Here is a 14,171-nt window from a genome sequence, read left to right as displayed (position 1 = left end):
GTAGAGTTGTGATCAGCACTTGGGTATGTATAAAGGTCAGTGGTGAGTTGTACGAGCCCCCAATAAAATGATTTTTTTTTAAGTGAGTGGCTACTGGTTATATTTCATGAAATAAATGTAATTTAATATATTTAAATATTTTCTTACCATTGGGCAACTATCTCTGTACTTTAGAGTGTTGTATAAGCATACACAAACACACAGATATTTTGCTCTGTTACCATAGGCATCTTTTTAGGTAGGCAGGTTTTGTTGTTGTTGCTTTTTTTTTTTGTTATTTTTCTTGAGTGTGTATTGAATAGGCGTCTAGGCCTCCATGGGTACATCTAGGAAGGTGTGTGTGTGTGTGTGTGTGCACGCGTGTGCCCATCCACATGCACACTAAACTTTATTGTGAGTTGGGTGGAGGTTCACAGAGATAGTTTCACATTCAACAATCCATACACATCGGGCTTCATCTCATTCGTCGTAATCCCCTCAATACAATGCCACTCATCCCACCTCCTCCCTGGGTTTCCCGTGGGAGTTACATTATTTTATCAACTTCAAGATATATAAAAGTGTAGAGGTGATATCCAACCTGTCAGTCAGGTCACAGCCTGACGGTGCCTCCTGGTGAGCGTAGCCTTCTCATCAGAAGGGTCCTGGGAACCTCCCCCTCTTTCTCGCCCTCACCTTCCTGCTGGGGAGCCACCCTGAGACCTGCCAGAGCCCCGTGAAGCTTCCACTGCCATTGGATCCACAACACTTTTCACCCACCGGCCTGTGCTCTTCCTGCATTCTGCGTCATTGCACGTGGCTGCGTGAGTCTGAAGAGGGACTTAGCGACTAGTATCGGACTTATGGGCCTGAGTTGGACTGGACTGGGATGTTTTCTCAATATATAATTACTTCTTGATCTAAAACTCTACACATAAATGAGTGTCACTGGATTTGTTTCTCTAGTCAATCCGGCCTAACACCATGCCCCCTTCTCCAATTCCTCTCCTAACCTCTGTCCTTGGATTAATGCTGCCCCTTTGATCTCAAATAGCTGAATCTTCTAAGGAGTGTGTGCCTTACTAGGGTCAATGTTCCCCCCATACTTCTGTCTGTTGTTTGGCTGAAAATTGAGCCATGGGAGTGCGTTCATTTCCAAAACTGAAGGGTGATGAAGAGCCGTTGTCTCAGTGACTCCACCAGTCTCTATCCAACCAGCAAGACTGATTTCTTTCATGGTGTTGAGTTTTGGACCATTTTCTGCCACTCCATCTAGGACCTTCAAATGGAATCCCTTTCAGAGTAGTTGGTAGTGGTAGCTGGGCACCATCTAGTTCTTCTGGGTCTCAGGGTCATGGAAACAGATGTTTGGACTAATTGTTTCCATGTGTCTTTAATTTTCATCCTCCTCCTCTCCTCTGGGCCAGGAGAGGCCGACAGTTGTACCTTAGATGGATCTTCATGAGCTTTTAAGACCTCAGTTGCTACTCACCGAAGTAGGATGTAGAACATTGCCATTGTAGACTATGTTGTGGATAAAATAAATAAAAAAATTTAAGTCACTGCCATCGAGTCAATGCCGTCTAGTTAAATATATATATATATTCCCCAACATATGTATTCAAGTTATGGTGAACTGCACTTAAGACCATTTGTTTGCTTGTTTGGTTGTTTGTTTGCTTGTGTGGTATGTCCTATCCTTAGTAATATGTATTACATGCAGTGTTGCAGCATATAATGTATTGGTGTTAATATTCTCAGATGTTCACTCAGAGATATTCAAAGAAAACCGGAGCGAGAAATAAAGTATTAGATTTGTCAGAACCAACTTAGGACAGAATTGTTCCAGCGGTTCTCAACCTGTGGGTCGCGACCCCTTTGGGTGTCAACCGACCCTTTCACAGGGGTCACCTGATTTATAACAGTAGCAAAATTACAGTTATGAAGTAGCAACAAAAAGAATCTAATGGTTGAGGGGTCACCACAACATAAGGAACTGTATGAAAGGGTCGTGGCATTAGGAAGGTTGAGAACCACTGGTTTAAACAGATCCCTGTCCTAAGTCAAGGACTACTTGTACATGTGAACATTTGGAAGTTATAGCCTATAATTAAAAAATAAAACTTTTCCCCCCTCCCATTTCTAGGTACCTTGGAGATTGCTTACTTTCTCAAACTAAAGGAGAAGCCCATGAAGGGATGGTGAATTTGCTTTGCGTTTCGAGCAACAGTCTAAGGTAATGATGGTTTCAGAGTGTTTTTGCAAATACTAAGAGCATTGCTGGTGTTGTCTGTTAAGGATTGGGCTGCTCACTACAACGTCAGCAGTTCAAATTCCCCAGTTGCTGCATGGGAGAAAGAGGAGGCTCCCTGCTCCTGTAAAGATTGACAGCCATGGAAACCCACAGTTCCACTTTGTCCCATCGGGTCATGCTAAGAGTCGGAATCAGCTTGCTGGCAGTGAGTTTGGGGTTTATAACACGACTGTGGAGTTCAGGTGCTATAGCAAGAAACGAAAAACCCCAAGTTTTGGATATCTTCTTTCTCTCTCTCTGTGTGTGTGTGTGTGTCTTTCTCTCTTGTACACAAACATACACTGCCTGGGAAATACATAGTCTTAACGAAGCGTTTTCAGGTCTGCAGGGGCAGTTCTGCCCCATCCTATAGGTCTCATGGTTGGCATTGACTCGCTGGCCATGAGTCTGGCTTTGAGACATTTACCTGGGGATTCACAAGTGACCTGACAAGGCCATTATCTCCTCCTCTTCTTCTTTTTAAACTATTGCTTAATTCTTTTTTTAAAATTAATTTTATTGGGGGGGCTCTTACACATCTTATAACAATCCATCATTCAATTGTCTTAAGCATACTTGTACATATGTTGCCATCAACATTTCCAAAACATTTTCCTTCTACTTGAGCCCTTGGTATCGGGTCCTCTTTTTTCCCCCTCCCATCCCCTCCCTCCAACCCTCGTGAATCCTTGATCGATGATGTACTAATACTGTCGTAGCCCCTCTTCTTAGACGGAATCTTTGGGACTAGCCTCTGTGCCTGCTCTGTGTGACATCTTAACATTTAGAAAGAGAATGTGAGAATTTCCAAGATGTCAGCTGTAGAGATCATTCAAGTCATGCTCACTGGAGTCACTCATAGCTCAATTGATGCCCCTCGCCCCTAGTTTCAGCTCATTTAACCCCTGGGAGAACTGGTGGCCTCCCCTCAATAAGATACCATCATGGCTGCCCACTAGATCTGGACTCCATGGGCTTTGTCCAGGGCCGTGTCCAAAGGGATCGTCAGGCTTTTCTTCTGAAGCCCCTCTGAGTGGATCCCGATCTCCAGGCTGTTGGTCAGCAGCTGAGCTCATGAACCGCCTGTACCACCCAGGGCTTCATATCAGAGCCAGATGATAGTATTGCCATCCATGCTGATCCACTTTTCCTGCCAAATTGGACACAATTTGGACCCACAGGGTGGGGATGGGGGACACCAAGAGACAGCCTGTAATGGGGCAAAGGGAGCCTATTGCAACATCTGCCTCGAGTCGGAAGATCCTCATGGATGCACGATTGTTCAGGGCGTGACAAAAGGGGGCCTGGCTGGGTTGGGAAGGATAGACTAATGTCAACCAAGAGCCATTCCAGCTGAAAGGGATTCTGCCCGTCCTCCATGGATGGCCTACAGGAAGCAACGTTTTGTGTCGTAGTTTTGTGAAACTCAGCACGCATGCTGAACTGGACGATTGCCCTCATTTCTGATGCATCTGTCATGCGTTGGGGTGGTTGTCTTTAAATTCTTATGGTAGCTGATTTCCTACCTGACTCACTTGAAGCCCTCATGAGCGGGAAGGCTCTTCAGAGAGAGAGAAAGAGGTGGAGGGGATTTTGGGTGGTGGTGGTGGAGCTCAGAGGGTACTTTGTGCAGGGGGTGAAGTGGAGGGATTCCAGAGTTGTGTGGTGAGGCTGGGACAGGCATGCTGGGGTATTGGCTCCCTCAGGGAAAGTCTTCTTGCAGGTGAATCAGGTTAAATTCCATGACTCTTGGTTGCTCCCTGAGGGGAAAACTGGTAGGGGACCATCTGACGGGAGTGGTGTGTTTTGCTAGGTTGAAAGGAGAAGATTATGAACTCTACTATGGAGAAGCTCCTGGCCTGACCTTAGCGCCACACCCTCTCGGCTCCTCTCCAATCCCTAGTGCCTGCCTCCCACAGCCCTGGCCATTCCAGGGGACAGCAGGTTCATGGTCATTCGAGATGAGATGAAACGTAATGCAATAACCTTTTCAGAAGCTGTCGCAGGATCGCCATCCCTGTTGATTGTATCTATGAGGGGCCTGGAGAAGTTCATGGAAAACTCTGTGGCCTTTTCCTTCTAGTTTTCCATGAACTTTTGGAAGCCCCCTTTGACCTAAAGGCATCTTGGAGTTTCAACGAAATCCATAGACTTCAGTCTCCTCATAGTCTCTCTGTACTTCCAAAAAAGTATTTACTCCTCCTTCCTTCCAAATTGGAGCCCTGGTGGCATAGTGAGTGATGTGTTGGGCTGCTAACGGCAAGGTCAGCTGTTCAAATCCATCACCTGCTCCCCTGGAGAATAAGGAGGCTTTCTGCTCTTATTATGGTTTAAGGGATCAGAAGCCCCGAGGGACAGTTCTACTGAACTAACATGTTGCTCTAGAGTCATCTTGATGGCTGTGAGGTTGCCCGAGTTTTGTTTCTCCCCGTCTGAATGCAGTGCCCCTTTGCTCTCTTCTGTGTCTGTGGCCTGGCTCTTGGCATTCATTGGCATTCATTATGGATAACTCATCTCATGTATCACCAGAATTCTAGGAGGTGGGGACTAGTCCCCATTATTTGGATTTCCCATTATTGTGATACAACACCTGCTCTGTTCGTGGAGACTTGGTTAGTGGGGATGGGATACATCACACTTTCCCAGGAGGGCTGAGCAGGGGGGCACCGTGCTATAACTGTGTTGGCGACCACACGGTAAGCATGCCAGTCTCCTGTTTAGGGGTCCCTGGGTGGTACCAACAGATAACGCACTCAGTTTCTTACCTAGAAAACCCTCGCTAAAAAGGCCTGGTGTTCTCACCACCACCACCAGCCCGCCCCAAATTCACTGTGGAAAACCTGATGGGGCACAGTGGTCCACATGGGGTCGCCGTGAGCCAGTGTCCAGTGTCTGCTTGATGGCAGCCGGTACTAGCTGTGGTGCCAACTGCTTGCAGCATCTTTCCAAGATGCTTACAAATCCTGTGTGGATGAGAAGAGGAGGCCAAGGACCAGCCCTGGTGTCAGGAGCCGGACTCTCTTTCTTGCAGGACACCCCTCCGGTTCCCTTAGACGACAGGAAGGGCAGGAAGGGCGTGTGCTGGGCTGTCAGCTGTTTTCCCCTGGTGTCAGGGCTGAGAGGAAGTGTGCCCTAAGTCACTTGGAGACAGAATTTCTGTCCCCACTCCGGGGTTATGGTGGCGCTTTGTCCCTGCCTGAGAAGCCCAGTTGCTGTCTAAACAAACAAAGGGCACCAGAGAATCGGGCAGGGCTGGGGGTGAGGGTGCGTTTTATGGGAAATGTGCATGATCAGATTGGCAGCAGATAAGTCTGGCTGATGGAAGGGTCAGATGAAGTGCTGATAATCTAATATCCTTTGACCAAGTGCCCTGAAGAGGGGCGGTGGGGTGGGGGGGAGGCACCTTTTGGTCCTCCCTTCCCAGGGGATCCACACTTTTCTCAAGCCTCTATCTAGCAAGTTTATCTGGAAAGGAGACTTTGGGTACCAGTGCTTTAAACTGTAAGCGTAACGGAGGTCCCTTGCTCTCAGCTGATGCAAAATCTCAAGACAGTCCAGAGGACTTCAGGTTCATGAGATCATGGGCTTTATGCTCCTCCTCTTCCTCCTCTCTTTCAGAGCCATCTTTCAGGTGTTTGCACCGCGGGTTCTATGCTGAGGTAGCCGATCTCTCCCTTAACCCATGAGTGTTACCTAACCCCGACACCCCGTCTTCTTTGCCCATGGATCTCCCTTCCTCCACACTGAGCCCAGCTCGTGGTGTTCCGGCACACCCGCTCTTGCCAGAATGGCTTTTCATCTGTACCGCTGTCTCATTTTCCCCAGGCCACTCATCCTCTCCCTACAAAGCCAGTTGAGGACATGGGTGGTTTGGTGGTAGAACTGTGCCCACCTCTGTAGGAGACCAAGGTTTGACCCGCAGGAGTGCCCCACAGTCTCAGTCAGCACCCATCGGCCCATGGGGGCTGTGTGGCTACCGCACTGCGTGGCTTTTCTTTGGGGCTTCCAGACTAAGACGGGCCAATGACCTTGTGAGGATCAGCTAGTGAAAATGCTCTGGCTCAGAGCAGCTCAGCATGGATCATTAGGAGGAGGGGTGGGGAGGACAGGGCATTTCACTTTCTGGGGCATGGGCTGCACATGGTTGGGGGGGGGTCCACTCAATGGCAGCCAAGGACAACAGTGAAGACACTTGCAAGCGGAACACTTGGGTGGGAGTGCATCTTCCTGGGAAAGAAGAACTTCTAGAATGTCTGTAAGTATAACTTCCCTCAGGACCCTAACCTACTGCTTAGCTCTAGCGCTAGCACAGCACACCTGTTGTGGTAGTTACATAATCTGGTGCTAACTTGAGACTACTAAAAGTGAAGGGGTGGAGTTTAGCTTGTCAATTAGGTCCCAGCTTGATGACCTCATTTGGAGGCGCTAAGGAGATAAATAGCTCGCTAGAGGCAGGACACACATACTCTTTGCTTGGTATTCCTGCTGACAATACACATAGAGGTACGCTAGAGCCCTGGAGCTGAAGGAGCCACATGGTGACCCACACCAGCACTGAGATGCTTCCACAAGACTCTCCACCCACTGGCTTGTGATCTTCCTGCATTTGGCATCATTGCATGTGTTGTGTGAGTCTGAAGAGGAATTTATTGACTGGTATCAGACAGATAGGCTAATATCAGACTTATGGACTTGATCTGGACTGGGCTGGGATGTTTCTCAATATTCAATTGCTCTTGCATATAAAGCCCTTTCTTGACACATAGGAGCCTCCTTAGATTGGTTTCTCTAGTCTACCCAGACTAACACACCTATCTTCCTGAGGCCAGCAGGTGAAGGCCCAGTCGTGCTGGTCAGATTGGCAATCTTAGCCCTGATCACTGGATCGCCTCCCCTGCCTGCTTTCCTTACCCTTAAGCTAGACCGGAACCCTGCACATGGGTCCACTGATTTGCACACAGAATCTTCCTCCATAGCCTCGGGAGTGAAATTCATCATGGAGCAAGCATCTGGGCGCCCTTCTAATGCCGGCTTCCCATCTGGTTGTGGCACTGCATACTGATCATGCTTCATTCCTCCAGGCTTTCTGCAAAGAGCTGGCTCACTCCCGACGTCCTCACCTCGCACATGCTCTTCCAACTGCCTCAAAGCCCTTGGCTCTTCCTTCTGAGCTGGCTCCATCAGCCAGAGGGCTAGGGAGTCCATTCAGGTACCTGTGCCAAGAAGCCCACCATCCCTGGCTGGGTCCGGGTCCAGTGCAGCTCGCTGGTGTGGAGCTTTTGGGTCTCTCTGGATACATACATCCTGCAGCACGGTGCCGTCAGCATCCACGTCAATGTTGGTCTCCTCCGATGGGGTTGGATCTCTGCTGTGGCAATCGTACCCAGCAAGCCATTCCGGAGAAATGCCTTTTCTTTCCCGTCCTTTGTCTGCTGACCTGCCATTCCACCCGCGGCTCGGGGACTTTGGGTTTGGTCTCCCTGATAAATATTTAATAAGGAGCTTCTTCCACGTGAAGCAGACGTGCGGCAGGGTGGATGGGCATGGTAGCTGCAACAAGGGGCTCAAACAGGAGATGTGGTAGCAATTGTATAATGCTGCTTCATGCGATTGAACTCGGGGACGAGATGAGACCCGTGTTCACTCCCAATAAATTGATTTGCAGCAGGAGGCACAGTGTGTGTGTGTGTGTGTGTGTGTGTGTGTGAGAGAGAGAGAGAGAGAGAGAGCGAGCGAGCGAGAGAACAATGGTGAGATTGGCACAAGACTGGGCGGTGTTTCCTCTGTTGTACTTCAGGTCGCCATGAATCAGAAATGACTGGAGGGAATCGAACCACCACCCAGTGCACAGAGAAACGGGGAAGAAAGACAGAGGTTGCCCTCTTCCCCCAAGTCCGCACTGGAAAGACCTTATCCACGCCTTCTTATCGGTTTTTCTCATGAAGCGATGCCACATGCACTTACGACTGCGTTGGAGAATGTTAGCAAGAGCTGGCGGAGTCCGGCTCGGTTGTCTACACATGCTCTAAACCCAGGTGCTTTTAATTTCATGTGTGAATTGATACTAGACGGCTGATGCCAGGAGAGGGAGGGCCTCACCCCCGGCTTCGCACGAGTCATCATCCTACAATGTGAGCAGAGCACCCCATGGGAAGGGGCAGCGTATTTGCCAAGCTCGCTCAGGCCTCTGCTCTCTCTGCTTGTTTCTTGGCATGCCCACGGAGGTCCTTGGTCCTCGGTTAGCTTGTGGTGAATGCCAGGCCTCCAGGGAGCAGTCTCTTAACTGACCCATGACGCGCACAACCCTAGCAAGACCCCAGAGGTGCCAGCTGCCTTTTAGGTCAGGCAGGCCCTGGCTTCCTTGCTCGGATCCATGGTGGAATGGCAGCGCGAGGCTGTCAGTCCTGTTACTCTGCTGTTTTGACACGAGTGTCCCTTCACCCATAGACCGAGTGGGCCTAACCGATGGTCTGTGGGGCTCACAGCATTGAAAGTGGAGCATTCAGGTGATGAGGCTAGAAAGCACGAATGGGGTATCTGGTGCCCTTAGCGTGCGAGTGCCCAATAGCTGCCCTCCTATGGATGGGGGAATTTCCCCCCCTCTTCCTCCGTGGAATTTGGAACCCTGAGATAAGTGACCGGTGAACATATGCCCTAGGTGGCCATGACTGCGGTTGGGCAAGGCCTGAGTCCCCTAGTAGACTTGGTTTTCCCTTGGACTTGAGACCACTGCTGGGGTGGCATAACAAGATGGCAACAGAAATAGAACGCTTCCTGTTTGCTTTTCCACCTCTCTCACCTGGAAGCAGTATTTGGGGGTGAAAAATGATAGTGTCTGATAGGTGTCTCCTCCCAGGCCCTAGGGGTAACACCTGGGCTGAGGGGGCGGGAGGACGGAAAGAGGGAGGATTTGCAGACCAGGACAGTGAGTGACTGGGAGTCTCCTGCAGGGAGAGAGGTTCGGTACCGTTCAATCTCTGTCCTCGTTTCTCTCCCCTCAGCAGTCTGCCTGTTCTTCATTTGAAAATTTGAGGGTGATCACATGGTAATGGCAGTTGCCACAGCCCTCTGGGATGGGGCATTCTGTAGACCTTTATTGTGCAATGTTTACAAGGCGAGCAGTCTTCGGTCTCGGGGGCAGATGGGTTCTGATGACCTTGGGGGAACTCTGCATCTCGGGCTGCTTCTCGACAGATCCAGTGCCCAAGAGTCCCAACGAGGAGCCAGTGGGCAAAGGGAGTTGGAAAATCAGCTCCCTACAGCCAAATGGACATTACATCCACGGCAAAGCCAGCTGAAACGTCGCCTAATGTGTGGCCAGAGGCTGTTGTCAAAAACAGAAGGGTTGGCTCTGGTTCCCCCAACCCAAATCCAGCTCAGTGTTCCAAGAACAGTTGCTCTCCCACCCCCTAAAGTGATCTCCCGGGCCCAGAATGACCTTCCTCACCCCGCTCCAGCCAACAGAACCCATACCATTTTTTCCATTTACCTCGGGCAGGAGTGAACCCTACACCACACTCTGCCTCCAGCCCCGCAGCGGCTTCATGGAATCATTGTGCTTAAGTGACACCTGTCAAGCTCCCTGGGTTGGGGGTAGACGGCACAGTATCACTGATGTTAATGTTAGCGATCTCTGCGTTTAAAGGCTGTTCATTAACCTGCTTATAAACATATCTGTTCTTTGAACTGAAAAAAACAAAAAGAGAAGAAGGAATGAACTCATGTATGTTTAAGAGACACTGAGAAATAAAGCCAGCAACAGGACTTAGATGAACATCTCTTGACTATAATGAACATATGTATTTGGGGGGAGGAGTGGTATTTATGCCCCCTTACTAGAGTAGCAGATTTGGTTTTCTCTTCAAAATCACGCTCAACTTCTTAGAACAGTTGAGGCTGTGGAGTGTGGCTTGGTGAACAGGAAGTGGTGCACTGCCTAAGGCAAGATGGGTAGGAGGTCCGATGTGTTGTCCTTTTGTGCAGCTCTTGGGGGCTCCACCTTATCCAAAGAACTCAACTGCCCGGAAGTCCTGCCCACTCACAGCAATCCTGCAGGGACAGGGTAGACCTGCCCCACTGAGTTTCCAAGACTTTAACCCTTTATGGGAGTAGAAACTCCTTTCTGTCTCCCAAGGAGCGTCTGGTGGTCTCGAACTGCCGACCATGCGGATTCCAGCCTGATGCATAACCACTATGCCACCGGCAGGGCACCTCACATTATCCAGGTGGGTCCCGTCTCATCGAGCACCAGGACTCCATGAAGTGAAAGTAGGCAGAAGAGTCCAGGCCACCGTGATGGCAGGTGCTAAAGGCTTGGCCGGCCAATCCTGGTTGACCACAGAGAATGGGACCAGGAGCCAAGGAATGTGGGCAGCGCGTAGAACCTAGAAGAAGCAAGAAAACCAATTCTCCCCCAGAGCCTGCAGAAAGATACATGTCTCTGCCCGGTGAGACCCATTTCAGCCTCCAGTCCTCTGAGGTAATAATACACTTGGCCATCTATTTCTAGTCATTTGTTACAGCAGCCACACTCAACTCTCATGCCACCTGAAACCAGGCTCTGGGTTGGAAATGTAAGCACCTCTTGGCGCTAGCTCCCTGGAGTTAAATCACTGAGGAAGGGGCTGGTCAGTTGATGTGGAGATCTTTCTAAGGGCTTTCATTTGACTAGAGTGAAGACAGTCTTTATTTTCTTCACGAGTGTGTCCTTCCTGCCTAGATCGGCGCCTGACTCATAGTAGGTCCCCAGTAAATGTTTCAAAGAAATGAATCTCTTCACGAAATGTCTGAAAAGCCAAAGCAGTGATCTTTCAAAGAAATTAGTTCATACTCAAATATTGCATCACTGTTTAAAGTCTCATGACAGAGCTTCGAACTGTCTGCCAAAGAAGAGTGGCTTGGTTAGAGATAGTGTTACAGTTGTGTCTAAACAAGAGTTCCTGATTATTTCTTTGGATTCTAGGAGCTTCTCAGTGACGACGCATGGTTGGAGTGTTAACAAACCTGTCCCTTTGGCTGCTCAGTACAACTTCTACTATCTATATAGTAACATGTAAGTTATAGATAGTAAATCAGTGAGCCAAAAAGAACTCATTTGTAAACGTCTTCGTTTGAGAAACTTGGTATCTTTCACAAATACATTATTCATCGTCTTGGTGTGGCAACTTTGAGCATCAAGATGATTTCCAGGGTTGAATGTGTTTGTTTCGCCAGTCATTGTCTGCACCAACTTCGGCTAAGAACCGGCTCTGTGCCAGGCCCTGGATGGCGGCGGCGGTGCTGTGTGCTGCCATGTTGATTCCAACTCACGGTGATCATCTACGGCGGTGTTACTCTGTCCCATAGGGTTTCCTAGGCTTACGTCGTCCTGGGTCCAGGTTACCAAGTCTCTCCATCTACTGGCTGGCTGGTGTATTTGAACCGCCAGCCAAAGGAAGGCGCAGCCATTGTACCGCCAGGGCTTCGTAACGGACTCCCTGCCGTCAAGTTGATCCTGACTCACGCTGACCAGGGCAGAACTGCCCCTGTGGGTTTCCAAGGCTATAAATTGCTACAGAAGGAGAAAGCCTCATCGCTCTCCCTCCAAGCGACTGGTAGCTTCTGCTAGCCAGTGTGTAACCCCTCTGCCACCAGGGCTCCTCCCAGGCCTCTGAAGCCCTGGATAAACAAGGGAAATAAACCTGGCACCCACCCCAGGGAAGCCCACATTCTAGATAGATGCAAGACAATGGCATAGATAATCATATGAACTAACAAACCCATGAAGAATTAGGAGGGAGCTTCCACCTCTTCGAGGAGAACGCAGCAGAGAGGAGTGGACGTTTGGACCAAGTGCTGAAAAGCTAGGAGGAGCTTGGCAAGTAGAAGGGAACACATTTTAATTGACTACTGAATACCAGACACTGTGCTAGGCACTTGGGGTTTTTTTTTGTTTTGTTTAAAAAAAACAAAACACTATACATTTGGCTAGAAACTAAAAAATAGCTCATGTTAATCCACAAACTGACTAGTGAGATTTCTACATCTTTCACTATTCCTCCCTGAGAATTTGAAATAAGCTATTTCAGGTATTTTTATTTCTCACGATTCCAGTTTCTTGGTGAAATGCGGCTAGGAAATAGAGCATGCTGACAGATGTGGCCAATGAAGCAGCGGAGCTCCGCAGCCAGTAAGGAAACCCGAGAGCGGTGTGGGCATCCAGGAGGGAAGCCCATTTCCTGTGCTCTTTTTATTTTGTCGACTTTTTAGTGTGAAGTGGGTGTCGGTGGACAGAGCAGATTATCCGTTGCGCATTCCGCAATGTCCAGCAGTTCCTTTCAACTCCTCATCCATTGCAGTCCCCTTGCTTAATTCCACGTCTTCCCAGTTGGCTGTCGCCATCTCTCCTCCTTTCCCAGCCATTCTGAATGTAGTCCTTGGGTAAATGCTGCACTTTGGATCACAAATGGCCAATTCTTTTAAGGTGTGCATACCTCTAGTGTCGGTGTTCCCTTTACAGACCTGCCCGTTCCTTGAAAATTAAACTATGGGGTGAGTTCGCTTCCAGACCTGAAGGGCGATGAAGGGTCATGGTCCCTCAGGTTCCGCCAGTCTGTATCCGGCTTGTATGTCTGGCCTTTTTACGACTTGGAGTTTTGTTTCACATTTTCTCCCATTCTTTCCAGGACTTTCCAATGTAATCTCCTTCAAAGCAGTTGCCAGTGGTAGCCAGGGACCTTCTAGCCCCCCTGATCTTAGGACTGTGGAGACTGATGTCCGTGTGGTTCATTAGACCATTGTGTCATTTGATTAGACCACATATCACTTGATTCTCATCACCCTTCTCTCTCTGCCTAAGAAGAGATCAATTGCTTTGAAGACCCTAGGTCAGCAGTTCTCAACCTGTGGCTCGTGACCCCTTTGGGGGTCGAATGACCCTTTCACAGGGGTTGCCCAATTCATAACAGTAGCAAAATTACAGTTAGGAAGTGGCAACAAAAATAATATTATGGTTGGGGGCACCACCACTTGAACTATATTAAAGGGTCGCGGCATGAGAAAGATTGAGAACCACTGCTCTAGGCTATAGTCGCCAAAATTAGATGTAGAAGATTCTCTTTGTGGACTGTTATGTTGATTGTATTGTATTCCCTGAAACTTGGGACTACAGTGAGCCCCCAGGTCCCCGACTCACACCCTCAAGGTGTCTGGTTACCTCTAAAGGTTTCGTAAGTTTGTTGCCCCTGTGCTTCTCAACATTTGTGGATTTGTTTGCAGCAAAGGTAAATAGCCATGTGCCAATATCCTCTGTCAAACCTTGTTTCATATACGTCCTCTCTCTCCCGTGTCTATCCAACCTGTGGGCCTCTACATGCCTGTTCTCTGAGATCACCCTTACTGGAGGATTTTCTATGTAACACGGTTTGTCTCTGTTGCCCTGGACTCTATGTGCTAGACATGTTTGGGCATCATGTAATTTTAAAAATAACTTTATTAGGGGCTCATAGAACGCTTATCACAGTCCATACATACATCAATTGTGTAAAGCACATTTGTACATTCATTGCCCTCATTGTTCTCAAAACATTTGCTCTCCACTTAAGCCCCTGGAATCAGCTCCTCATTTTTCCTCACTCCCTTCCTCCTCCCCCCTCCCTCATGAGCCCTTGATAATTTATAAAGTATTATTTTGTCACATCTCACACTGTCTGATGTCTCGCTTCACTCACTTTTCTGTTGTCTGTCCCCCAGGGAGGAGGTTGTATATAGATCCTTGTAATCTGTTCCCCCTTTCAACCCTCCCCTCCCAGTATCGCCACTCTCACCACTAGTCCTGAAGGGATCAGCTGTCCTGGATTCCCTGTGTTTCCAGTTCCTATCTGTACCAGTGTACATCCTCTGGTCTAGCCAGATTTGTAAG

General features: G+C 48.8%; 1 protein-coding gene across 7 annotated transcripts in view; it reads left to right on the top strand.

The window, feature by feature from the left end:
- Positions 1–2,125: 2,125 nt before the first annotated feature.
- Positions 2,126–14,171, top strand: part of SVIL (supervillin) — a 221,238-nt gene continuing 209,192 nt past the window's right edge. For all 7 annotated transcript variants that reach the window (XM_045290069.1, XM_045290068.1, XM_045290066.1 and 4 more), the window contains exon 1: positions 2,126–2,215. The gene's annotated coding sequence lies outside the window, so the exon portion shown is untranslated. The remainder of the gene's footprint in view (positions 2,216–14,171) is intronic.

This window comes from Echinops telfairi, unplaced genomic scaffold (assembly GCF_000313985.2).
Source record: "Echinops telfairi isolate 266 unplaced genomic scaffold, ASM31398v2 ScPeMD7_31;HRSCAF=116, whole genome shotgun sequence".
Classification (NCBI taxonomy): domain Eukaryota; kingdom Metazoa; phylum Chordata; class Mammalia; order Afrosoricida; family Tenrecidae; genus Echinops; species Echinops telfairi.
This window is presented reverse-complemented; position numbering and strand designations above follow the sequence as displayed.